The 12,263-nt window shown below is 41.8% G+C and overlaps 1 pseudogene; it reads right to left on the minus strand.

Moving 5' to 3' along the window:
* Nucleotides 1-12,263, minus strand: part of LOC141619876 (amidophosphoribosyltransferase, chloroplastic-like) — a 212,834-nt pseudogene that overhangs the window by 182,117 nt on the left and 18,454 nt on the right.

The raw sequence follows: 12,263 nt of genomic DNA on the forward strand, positions 1-12,263 counted from the left end.
CTCACAAAGACAAAAGGGGCAATTACCACCTCAAAGTAATCCTCCAAGACATGAAACGGTTAGTGCCATTCACTTGAGAAGTGGTACAAGGTATGAAGCACCGAAGAAGCAAGTTGAGGATGAAGTTGTGGAAGCTAGAGATAAGGAAGAAATTGTGCAAAACTCCAAAGATAGAGAATCATCAAAAGAAGAAATTTCAAAGAAAAATGAAGACAAGGTCAAGGAGAAGGAGCCCATTGTGATTAGACTTCCTTTTCCAAGTCGTCAAGCCAAGCCCAAATTTGATGACCAACTTGGAAAGTTTATGGAAATTGTGAAGAATTTGGAAGTCTCAATTCCTTTCACGGAATTAATCAATCACGTGCCGGCCTATGCGAAATACATGAAAGACATCCTTTCAAAGAAGAAGTCGATCCGAAAACTTGAGACTATCGCCTTCACTAAGGTGAGTAGTGCAATACTTCAAGGGAGTTCACCTCCAAAACTAAAGGATCTGGGAAGCTTCTCAATACCGTGTACCATTGGCGACACCACGATCAACAAAGCCTTATGTGATCTAGGGGCTAGTGTGAGTGTTATGCCGTACTCGGTAAGTAAAAGGTTGGGATGGGAGAGCTTAAATGCACCAATATCACACTCCAAATGGCCGAGAGATCGACGAAGACACCATTAGGGATATGGGAAGATGTCCCCGTGCGAATTGGGAAGTTTTTCATCCCGGTGGACTTTGTCATTGTTGATATGGAGGAAGACTCCAACATTCCAATCATTCTTGGAAGACCCTTCTTACACACCGCGGTTGCGGTGATTGATGTAAAACATGGTGAGCTCACTCTAGAAGTGGGAGATGAGAGTATATCTTTTAATCTTGACAAGACTATGAGAGCTCCCCGTTTACATGAACCGTGTTTTATGATCGATCATTATAGTCGGAAGGATGAAAGGAAGAAGTCGGAACTCCAATGGAAGAAGAAAATTGAAGATGCTCCAATCAAAGAGCAAGTGAATTGTGACAAAGAGAGCTTGCAAAGCTCATCAAAGACAAGCAATGAAGAAGATGGCCACATTGGCCAAGAAAAGGAAATGGGAAAGTTGTCTCCATCAAATCAAGAGTTTTTCAATGATCAACTTAATGAAGTTTGTGGTCTTTGGGACGACGAATTTGAAGGGATTTTTAATCCCTACATTGGTAATGCCATCGATCAAGACCGACAACAAGGGCCAAGGTCTATTGAAGACCTCTACCATGATAATGAAGAAGCTTTTGATTACTTTTTCAAGGTGTTGAGCAACATCAACAACACCTTGAACATGCCCCCTTGACATCTCATCAAGAATGAGAGTTTGGTGGAGTCCTCCCTAAACCACCATTTGTAAATATTTCTAACTCCCTAACTTGCATTTCAATTCTTGTATTGCATTTTTGTTATTTTTGGATTTTTATACTTTGATCAAGATAATTATCATGTTTGAGAGACGTGAGGGAGGGATTAATAATTTCAATTAATGTGTAGTGCTTTAGCTTAGTGTGGGGATGACAATTGCCTAGGCTATCCATGCCTTAGTAGTGCCCCCACGATGAAGAACACGAGATATGAAGAATAATGGAAGAATAACAAGAGATATGCGTTGTACACGGATGGAACTGAATCCGGGTACAAAGGGGATGAATCCGAGCGGATTCAGGAGAATCCGCCCGTTTTCAAGCAATCCGGGCGTGTTGGGTAGAAGACGCACGTCCTGAAATGAGCTGACGTTTTGAAATTTTTTACTGTCAGCGAATTCGGGCGTCCTACATCCTAATCCGCCCGTCTTCAAAAAAGCCGCCCGTCCCGAAAGGAAGACGCCCGTCTTCTTGGCCGAGGAAAACAAGAAAAATTCCTGGACTGAAATCCGCCCGTCTTCTACAGAAGACGCCCGTCCCGTGTTTTCAAATCCGAGCGTCTTCCCTTAAAAACGCCCGTCTTTAGGCGAGTTTTTCCCAACCCAGAAAAGGTAGAATCCGCCCGTCCCGAGCAGAAACCGCACGGATTGCCCCTGCAGTTCGAATTTTTTCGGGCTTTATAAAACCCCTCCCACATTCATTTCTTCATTCCTTCATTCATAACACTACTCAAAACCCTCAAAACCCTCATCCTCTCCATCACAAAAACAAAATTCCTCAACTACATTCACCAAAATCAAATCAAAACATCCTTTAAATAACAAATCAATCACTCCTTTTTCAATAAAAATCAAAACCAAGCACAAAATCTTCAACCTTTGAGTCGATTTTTGAATTCATAAAGGCAAAGCCTTTCATCTTTAAATCGATTTGGGTGCACTAGAAATTGAAGATTTTTCACTCTTTCTTGGTTAATTCATCAATGGCAAGGACTAAGGGAGCAACAAAGGCACCAAAGGCAAAGACACTTTCATTAAGGCAAAAGACTCTTCAAGCAAAGAAAGCATTGGCAATGGTGGTAGCAAACCCAAACTTGGAAGTGCAACAACAACAACAACCTCCCATGGGTGCAACAACATCTACTACTCCGGAAATTGATCAACTTGCAAACTATCCAGAGGTAACTTTCATTTCCAAAACCCATAGGGACACTTTTGCTAAGTTTGCTAGAAAATCATTTCAATCCACCAAGTTTATTTGTGAAGATACCTTAAATAAGTTGGGTGTCCTTGAGCAAACTAGAACCTTTTTCAAAGCCATGGGGTTGGAGAAATTGTTTGAATCAAAAGAATTGACATACCCCTCCCTTGCCTTAGAATTTTTGAGTTCTTTGAAAGTTAACAAGGTTGAGACTATGGAGAACCTCGAGTTTCGTCTAGCTAATGTTAGTAGGCGCATCTCCTTTAAGGAATTGGGTGAAGCTTTGGGTCTTAGTGATGAACCGAGTTATTTTAAGAATGTTGGCAAATATGACCCCGACCCTCTTTGGGAGGTGATTTCCGGAAGGAAATTTGAAGAGTTTCATGCGAGTCGTGCTCTTTTAGTCCACCATCCGGGCATAAGAGTATGGCACAAGGTCGTAGGGAACACCATCAATGCAAGAAAAGACACCAACCATTTCACCAAACTCGATTTTGTTTTTCTTGAGTCGGCTTTGAACGTTGGTAGGAAATTCACCAAGCCTTTTAACTTTCTAAGGCTCTTGGTGGATAGATGGTTAAATATTGATTGTGGGAAGAAAGGCACTACCGTTATTGTGAATGGAGGCCTAGTCACTATCCTAGCTAAATACTTTGATCCTAACTTCAACAAATATAACAAGTATGAGGCGAAAGAAGGTGGTCATCTCGTTGATTTGCATACTATGAAACACAAGTACAAGTGGGTTGCCCATAACCCTCTTGACACCAAGTATGGATGGCTCACTAGTGAGGCTAGTTCTTTCACTTTGCCTTCAAAGATTTGTCGATTGAGTGTCCACCAGACCAATTATCTACTTCCCCTTTCAAAAGAAGCCGAGTATATTATCCAACAACAAAAGGGTGAACTTGAAATACCCTCCTCTTCCATTGTCACCCCACCTTACCCTTTTGAGTACCAAGAGTTCAAGCCGGAAGGTATTGAAGCAAGAAATGATTATTTGACTCTTCTCATGCAAGCAATGCACAAGCAAACCTTTGAGGATCGGAAAAATGCTTACTTAGCTCAATATCCACCCCTCTTGCACTTAGCTAGGCAAGGACTACTTGACCCATCATGTCCTTTGCCTAGTTGGGCGGATAAGGAAGTCCTATTTCCGAGTTCATCTAGGGTTGTTCCGGGTGATAATGAGGTTGTTGGTAATGAAGAAGTTGATGATAACATTGATGAAGAAGCTAGTGAAGAAGGAGAAGAGGATGATGAGCAAGGTGAAGAAGAAGGTGAAGAAGCAAGTGAAGACGAAAGTGGCAATGAGACCACTTCTAATGAGGAAGATGATGATAGTGATGATATGATGGAAGATTAGCAAGCTTTGGAGAATCCAACCCTCTCAAGGTTTGTCTATTTCTCTCTTTGTTCTATTTATTTATTTTTCTTGATCATTGTTGGAGTAGTCCTAGCACCATTGAGGACTCACACCTCGGTACTTTTTGAGGTGTTCTCATTTTATTGTTCCCACTTTCAAAATCCAAAATGACAAATTAGTTTCATGCATTGCATAGTGTGTGCATGAACTACACCCATCCTTGGACATTAGCAATAATGTCTAGATCAGTTTGGGGAAGTTAATGCATACACAACGGGAGGTAATCTAAATTATCCTCTCCGTCATAAACAAAAACCATGCATCATGTAGTGTAGACTAGTGTAGCTTGCATTTAGTGTAGAAATCATGCATCATGTTTGCATAATTTCCCATCATTTTGGCCATTGAGGACAATGCCCATATTAGTGTGGGGATGGGGAATTCTAACTTAACTTTTATTCAAAAATCCAAAAAAATTGAAAAATTTCGAAAAACCATAAAAATTTGAAAATTGAAAAAACCCAAAAACATGTTTATTCCTTTTGTAGTGGAGTTATATTGTATATATTGTAGATATTGTGTTTGTTCTATCCTTGTTCACATTGATTGACTACGCCACATCCGAGACATGAGGATCATGAAGACCGCATGGTATGATCTTTCCAATCTCCTTTTTCCTCTTTATGTTAATGACTATGTGGCTTTATTTTGATTGATGCGGTATAACAATGTGAATGTAGGACTTGCATTTAGTTTATATGTCATATTAGTTGATAGAATCACTTACATTAGGATGTATATATTAGTTGCATCATTGCATGTAGTTGCATTTAGATAAAACATTTTGAAAAGTGCCTAATTGAGAACTTTGACAAGAGGAACTAAGCCATTACAAATACTTTTTCAACTTAAGACTTTGCCTACTAGAATGGTTGTAAAACACCCTAGATAGTGTCATACTAGTGACTTTTGACCCATGACCCAAAGCCTAGTCAAGGGTTTGCATGTGAGTCACCTATCCAACCCCGTGATGCGATGTGGACTTGGTTAACTTGTCTAGGTGACCTTGATTGACCTTGTGGTAAGGCAACCCAAAAATATTTTCTATCAATAAAGCTTGAAGTGCTCATTTCGAAGAATTTTGTCATGTGGAAGTAATTTATTGCCAAGGAAACCTCAAATGTTATGAAATGTTAAAATGTTGAGAAATTTAATTGTTTTGATGGAGGCGTACCACTTCGATGTGCTTTGGAGCGGGATCCATTGAATTTGGCCCCCACACGGTTGTGAATTCGGCCGCCCAGAGACAGAGTGACTATCACCCCAAAACCCTATTGTCTAGAGGTTAACCGGTTGCCTAATAAGCAATTGGCGAAAGCAAAGGACACTAGCCCGGAAGGGACAAATCCCATCTTAAATTTTTGAAATGTGAAAGTTGAATGAGGTCAATTTTTGAATACTAGTCATGTCCACCCGTTGTGGATAAAGATTTGAGCATTTCATTCCCAAAAAGCCTTTTTGTCAAGCCACTTTGTCGAGCTTGGACGATCCATGACCTTTACTATTGTAGAGAATTCGAGACTGGTCATGTCATATGCTACTAGCATCATAGGGATCATCATTCCACCACCATCCGATCGCCCTTGACGAAAGCATTTGGAAATTGAGGACGAAAGTAGTCTAGTTTAACACCATTTGGAGGTGATTTAGTACCATCCTCTTAGCCTTAGTAATTTGTTGAACTAGTATTTGTGAAGGATTACATGCTCTTAAATTTGTTCCTCTTTAGTGCCTCCGCCACTTGATGAGGAAGTGGCTATTCCTTTTGTAGATGCATCCATTATTTGATTTTGTGTGCTTAATGTTTGGATGTGTCGCCATTTTGGCAAGACTCACCTTGCCTTGCAAGAAGGCATCCTACCTCATGGTTGTCTTGTTGTGAGTTGAAGGGGCGGAGTGAGACCCGCTAATTGTCTCATATCGGCTATGTTATTAGGTTAGTTTAAATAATGGTCCTAGTCTTTGTCACCTCTTTACTCGGGACGAGCAAAGGTAAGGTTTGGGGATATTTGATGTGACCATAATTAGCGCATATTTAGCCCCCGAATTAGCCTTGTTCCCATGCTTTTTAGTGCATATTTGGGTCATTTATTATCTTTAGTTCTTTGTTTTGCATATTCTTTGAGATTTTGATCCCTTGGTAGGAAAGGAGTGCAAATCTTGCATTTTCATAGCAAAACGAGACTAAATTGATTGAATTCAATGACCAAGCATCAAGGAGAGACAAGATTAGAAGGCCTTTTTACATATTATAGTAGATGAGCAATGTTGAGAAAGGATCCTTGAGTCCCCAAGGAAATCCCCAAGGATTTTGTGAAGAAAAGAAGAAGAAATGTTGCTGAGGTACAATCCGTGCGGTTTCTCCACAATCCGCCCGTCCTCCACAAGCACAATCCGTGCGTTTTCCTCCAAAGACGCCCGGGTTAGCAGCCACCAGAATCCGCCCGGATTCCTCCAAAGACACCCGTGTTCCACCGCCAGAATCCGCCCGTCCCGACTCCAAAACGCACGGATTCCAGTACAGCGAAATTTCGTCTTCTCCAAGCTACAAAGAAAGAAGCCCTTCCTTCGAAAAAAATACCGGCTCCTTCCTCGCTCAATCTAAAAGTGTAATTACTAGTTTAGCCTTTAGTTAACCCTAATGCATCCACCTAATTTCCACTATAAATACCCCATTAGTCTAATTAGAAGAGCATGTTCTTCTTATCAATAATTAGAGTAGTTAATATCAATCAAATCTCTCTTTAGTATTGTAATCAACAATTAATCAAGTTCTAATACAAGTTTTATTTCCTTAATCTCTCTTTTGTTCATCCTTTATTTTGGGTAATTGAAGATTATTTGGGTTATTATTGGGAGATTGACAACCTCTCAATCAAGCATCAAGGACTTCTTTTATTCTTTGTTTTATTATTGGAATCATTAGTAGGTATAATTCTCTTAATCCCTCTTTAATTATTGTTAATTACTTTCATTTATTCATCATGTTTCATTTTGTTGGTATGATTGACAACCTTGCTAGCATGATCAACATGATAATGAGTGAGTAGTGACCTAGCTAGGGTTAATGGGTAATTAGGGGAAACCAACATGGGGAATGATTCATGCTTAAATTAATATGCTTTCATGGTTTATTTGCTTGCTTGTTTTGATCTCAACTCATGCACATGTTATGTTTGATGAAATGTGAGCCTATGAATCCTTGCATTTTTTACCCATCACCTATCTTTTCAATGAGACTTGTAAGACATAAACCAACTCGAGTCTCATTAGACCATGCATGTTGTTGAGTAGGGAAGACTAAGTCGACTTGTAGGTGTTGTACAATCTAATCGATTCGGCTCCGGGACCCAAACTTTCCTAGGATTGTAAGATATAACCCAACTCAATCCATCACAACAATAATTGCTTGCTTATAATTTGAGAACATGTTTGTATGATCAATTCCCATGATTCCCCTATGACCCCATGACACCCTAGTGCTTTTTATCAATTGTTTACAACCCTTTTAATTCATCTTACTTATTTACTTTCTTTGCTATTTAGTTTAGTGACCTTCTACATCAACCCAAATTGTGACACCCCTAAGACACCACTAGTTTCAATAGAAATCTCATCTCAATTCCCGTCCCTTGGGATCCGACCTTTACTTGCCTCTTTACTAATTGTAGAGTTGTTTTTGAAGCTATAAATTGTGTTTTGATTCGGACGTGACCCAACGACAACACCTATTCAATTGTGAACACGAAACGGACCGATCAAACCCGCCACAGAAGGGATGTGCACATTAATGGATTTGGGTTTATCGCCCGATGGAGATGAGCGGGGCTTAGGTGGGAACGGCTGCGGTCCCCCACTAGCGGCGAGGAGTGACTTGTTGCGATGGGCACTCTGGCAGGGCTACACACTTTAGTGTGTAGTCAGGATTGTAGAGTTGGGTTTGGAGTTCGGAGAATATCTGTGATGATCGAGCTGTTTGTTTTACTGTGTTGTTGGTTTATATAAATTGTGTGATTAGTACTGACCCCGTTTAATGTTTTAAAAACTGTGGTGATCCATTCGGGGATGGTGAGCAGTTATTGAGCAGGTATGAGTCAAGTTACTGGGATAGCTGGGATCTGCCACCGTCTTATGATAGAAGTCTTCCGCTGTAGCTTTAGTAGTTTAATAAACATTTCAGTTAGCTAAGTAGACAGTTGGTTTTGAGAACTTGTATTCGTATTTTGGTATTTGGGTTGGATTGTAACCTTTCACTAAAGTTATACTATTTTAAATGTTGTTTCGTTATTGTCTGATGATTATCATTGCTTCGGGTAACCGAGATGGTAGCATCCTTATAACTGAGTGGTCCTGGTAAGGCACTTGGACTATGGGAGTGTTACAAAATGGTATCAGAGCGACGATCCTGAAACCTGTAACCAATGAATCTAATGAACATAGGAAGTCAATTAAAATGAATCTGAGGTAAAGGTTGTAGGAGCTAATGCAAAGGCTTGGGAGACGTCCTAAAGTCGCAAACTCGCCCTACAATTTTGAACCGGTCACATGGGGGGTATATGTCAAGGTTGTATGTGATGCTTGTTAGCTTGTATGTGGATGTGGTGATGTATGTTGTAATTGTCGGATGTTTGGAGTAGAAGGTCGAGTTTGTGAATGAAAGGTTGGTGAAGTATATAGAACTGTTGTCTGAATAAGAAGCATGTTGGATGTTTACTATGTGGCGTTTGATAATATGATATAGTTGTGTTGTTGATCATATGAAAAGCTTGGTAGAATTGCATGCTTAACTATATTATAATGTTGAGTTTATAATGTTGCATAGTATGTTGGGATATGTGAGATAACATGCGGGTAGTATATACGAGTCAGCATGACTCGATCGAGTAAGGGGGTACTCGATCGAGTAGGTGAGGTACTCGTTCGAGTGGGTCTGACTCGATCGAGTGGGTATTTGGCGTTTTTACAACCAGAATCGTGTTTTTGGGCACTCGATCGAGTACATAGGGCACTCGATGTGCTACTCGGTCGAGTATGTTAGAGATCAGAAGGTCTGTTTGGGGTCTGATGTCGGGGCACTCGATCGAGTATGGTGGGCACTCGATCGAGTAGCCGCTACTCGATCGAGTAGGTTTAGGCACTCGATCGAGTGTGTTCTGGGCAATCTGCTTTCGTGTTTTGAGGTTTTAGTGCGTATGTTTATATCTACCCTTTCTTATATAGTTTCAAGATGCCTCCCAAGAGAAACGCTTTGTATGCGAGAGCTGAGACCATGAACATAGATGATATCGTTAAGATGTTGGAGCACCAGGATGCTCTTACCGAGGCCTTAAAGAAAGTGGGAAAGGATAAGGAGGTTGATCACTCTAAGATCAGCCTTTATATAGCGAGGTTTAACCCAAAATAGTACAAGGGAACCGGGGAACCAAACCTTCTTGACAACTGGCATCGTGAGATGGAGAATATACTAGACCTGGTTCACTCTCCTGATGAGATGAGAGTAGAACAAGCTGCGTTCTACCTGAGGGAAGCAGCTGGCGAGTGGTGGGATAAGGTGAAGGTGAGTGCTAGGGAGATGTATGCGAACCAGGGCTTACCTGCTATACCTTGGGAAGAGTTTTAGAGGGCTATGAGGAAAGAGTTTGTACCGGAACATGTGAGGAGCAAGTTGAGAGAAGAGTTTGATGGGTTTAAGATGACATCTGATATGTCGGTGTCTGAGTACTACAAGCAGTTTAATGAGAAGTCTAGGTATGCTGAGGATATGGGTTTGAGTGAGGAGAACCTGGCGCTGAGGTTTGAGAGGGGGTTGAACCCTAAGATCATGGATAAGCTACCCGTGGGAGTCCTTACTGATGTTAAGGAAGCTTATGAGAGGGCTGGGAGAGCTAAGAGGTTGGTGGAGATGGCTCAGGAGAGAGTGGGTGAGAAAAGAAAGGCTGAGAGTGAGGGTGGTGGCCAATCTAGTCACAACAAAGGCAACCACAATCAAGCTAGAGGGTTTTCTGCTGGATCAAGGTTCAGTGTTGGGGCTTCCTTTAGGCGTGGCCGTGTGAGTAGTAGTGGTAGTTGGGGAATGACTTGCTTTGGCTGTGGCGGTATAGGCCACAAGAGACATGAGTGCACGAGTATGCCTGGGGCTTTTCAGGGATCGGCTCGGGGGAGCTATTCTCAGGGACCTATACAGAGTTATGCGAGCAATAGACCGTCTGGGTCATTGTCTAACCGGGGAAGTCAGAGCTATCAGGGTGGAGGTAACCGCAATGGCGGTAATTCCTATAAGAAACCAGCTACGAACAACAACAACAATCAGGGGTCGGGTGCTAAGTCGGCCACATCAGCCAGTACTGTCCAGGGAGGTGGACATAAGACTAGTGGAAAGCTGTTCATGGTGGACAAGAAAGCAGCTGAGGATGATGCACATGTTATCACTGGTACTTTTCTTGTTAACGGTATTCATACCTTTGTTTTGTTTAATTCGGGGGCGTCTCAGTCGTTTGTATCTTCGAGTCATGTTAAACAATTGGGTTTGAGGGTGTATGAGTCTGTAAGCGAGAAAGTTTTTATACCTTCGGGTGAGTCTGTATCATGTGGGAGGTTGTATAGAGATGTGCCTATGATAGTTGGGCAAGTTGATCTACCTGTAGACTTGCTAGAGTTTCCTTTTGACGATTTTGAGATGATAGTCGGGATGGATTGGCTGGGAAAGTATAAAGCTAAGATAGACTGTCATTAAAAGAAAGTGTCTTTGAGAGGTCCTAAGGGTGTTAGTGTGTCTTATCGTGGGTTTCTGGTCAAACCCAAAGTTAAGTTGATTGCAGCTGTTACCTTGAAGTCTTATCTGAGGAAGGGATGTCCTTTGATCTTGTGCCATGTGAGAGATGACCGGATAGGGAGTCCGACGATTGATCGATACAGTGGTGGGAGAGTTTGCAGATGTTTTTCCAGAGGAGATTCCGGGGTTGCCACCGAAGAGGGAGATAGATTTCACAGTTGAGTTGAAACCGGGGACGGGGCCAATCTCTAAGGCGTCGTACCGGATGGGTCCTAAAGAGATGGAGGAGCTCGGGAAACAGTTAGATGATCTGATAGAGAAAGGATACATTAGACCTAGTGTATCGCCGTGGGCAGCACCAGTTCTTTTTGTGAAGAAGAAAGATGGGAGTTTGAGGTTGTGCATAGATTACAGAGAGCTGAACCGAGTGACGGTGAAGAACAAGTATCCTTTGCCAAGGATAGATGACCTGTCTGATCAGTTGAGTGGCGCATCAGTCTTTTCCAAGATTAATTTGAGGTCGGGGTACCATCAGGTGAAGATTAGAGAGGTGGACATACCAAAGACAACTTTCACGTCGAGGTATGGCCATTATGAGTATGTGGTGATGCCGTTTGGGTTATCTAATGCGCCGGCTGTGTTTATGGATTTGATGAACAGAATCTTCAGACAGTTTTTGGACAAGTTTGTGGTGGCGTTTATCGATGACATCTTAGTCTACTCCAAGACTAAGGAGGAGCATGAGGAGCATCTGAGGATTGTGTTGCAGACTTTGAGGGAGCACGAGTTATATGCTAAGCTGTCCAAGTATGAGTTCTGGTTAGAGAAAGTTGCTTTTCTGGGGCATGTGATCTCTAAGGAGGGAGTAGTTGTGGATCCAGCAAAGATTGAGGCAGTGACAAAGTGGGAAGCGCCAAAGAATGTTGCTGAGATCAGGAGTTTCTTGGGTTTAGCTGGATACTAGAGACGGTTCGTGAAAGATTTCTCCAAGATAGTTAGACCTATGATAGCTTTCATGAGGAAAGAGAACAGGTTTCATTGGGATGAGAGTTATGACACGGCGTTCCAAACATTAAAGGAGCGTTTGACCACAGCTCCTATCTTAGCATTGCCTGAAAGGATCGAGAACTTTGAGGTTTATACAGATGCCTCAAAGAATGGGTTGGGATGTGTGTTGATGCAGAACGGTAAGGTGATTGCCTATGCTTCTAGGCAATTGAAGCCGTATGAGGAGAACTACCCTACACATGATCTGGAGTTGGATGCAGTGGTGTTTGCTCTCAAGATTTGGAGACATTACCTTTATGGGGCGACCTTTAAGGTATTTTCGGATCACAAGAGTCTCAAGTACATCTTCACTCAGAAGGAGTTGAATATGAGACAGAGGAGGTGGATGGAGCTGATTGGCGATTATGACATGGATATTATCTACCATGAAGGGAAAGCCAATGTTGTTGCAGATGCTTTGAGTAGGAAGAGTG

The sequence above is a fragment of the Silene latifolia genome, chromosome X, assembly GCF_048544455.1.
Source record: "Silene latifolia isolate original U9 population chromosome X, ASM4854445v1, whole genome shotgun sequence".
In the NCBI taxonomy this organism is placed as follows: domain Eukaryota; kingdom Viridiplantae; phylum Streptophyta; class Magnoliopsida; order Caryophyllales; family Caryophyllaceae; genus Silene; species Silene latifolia.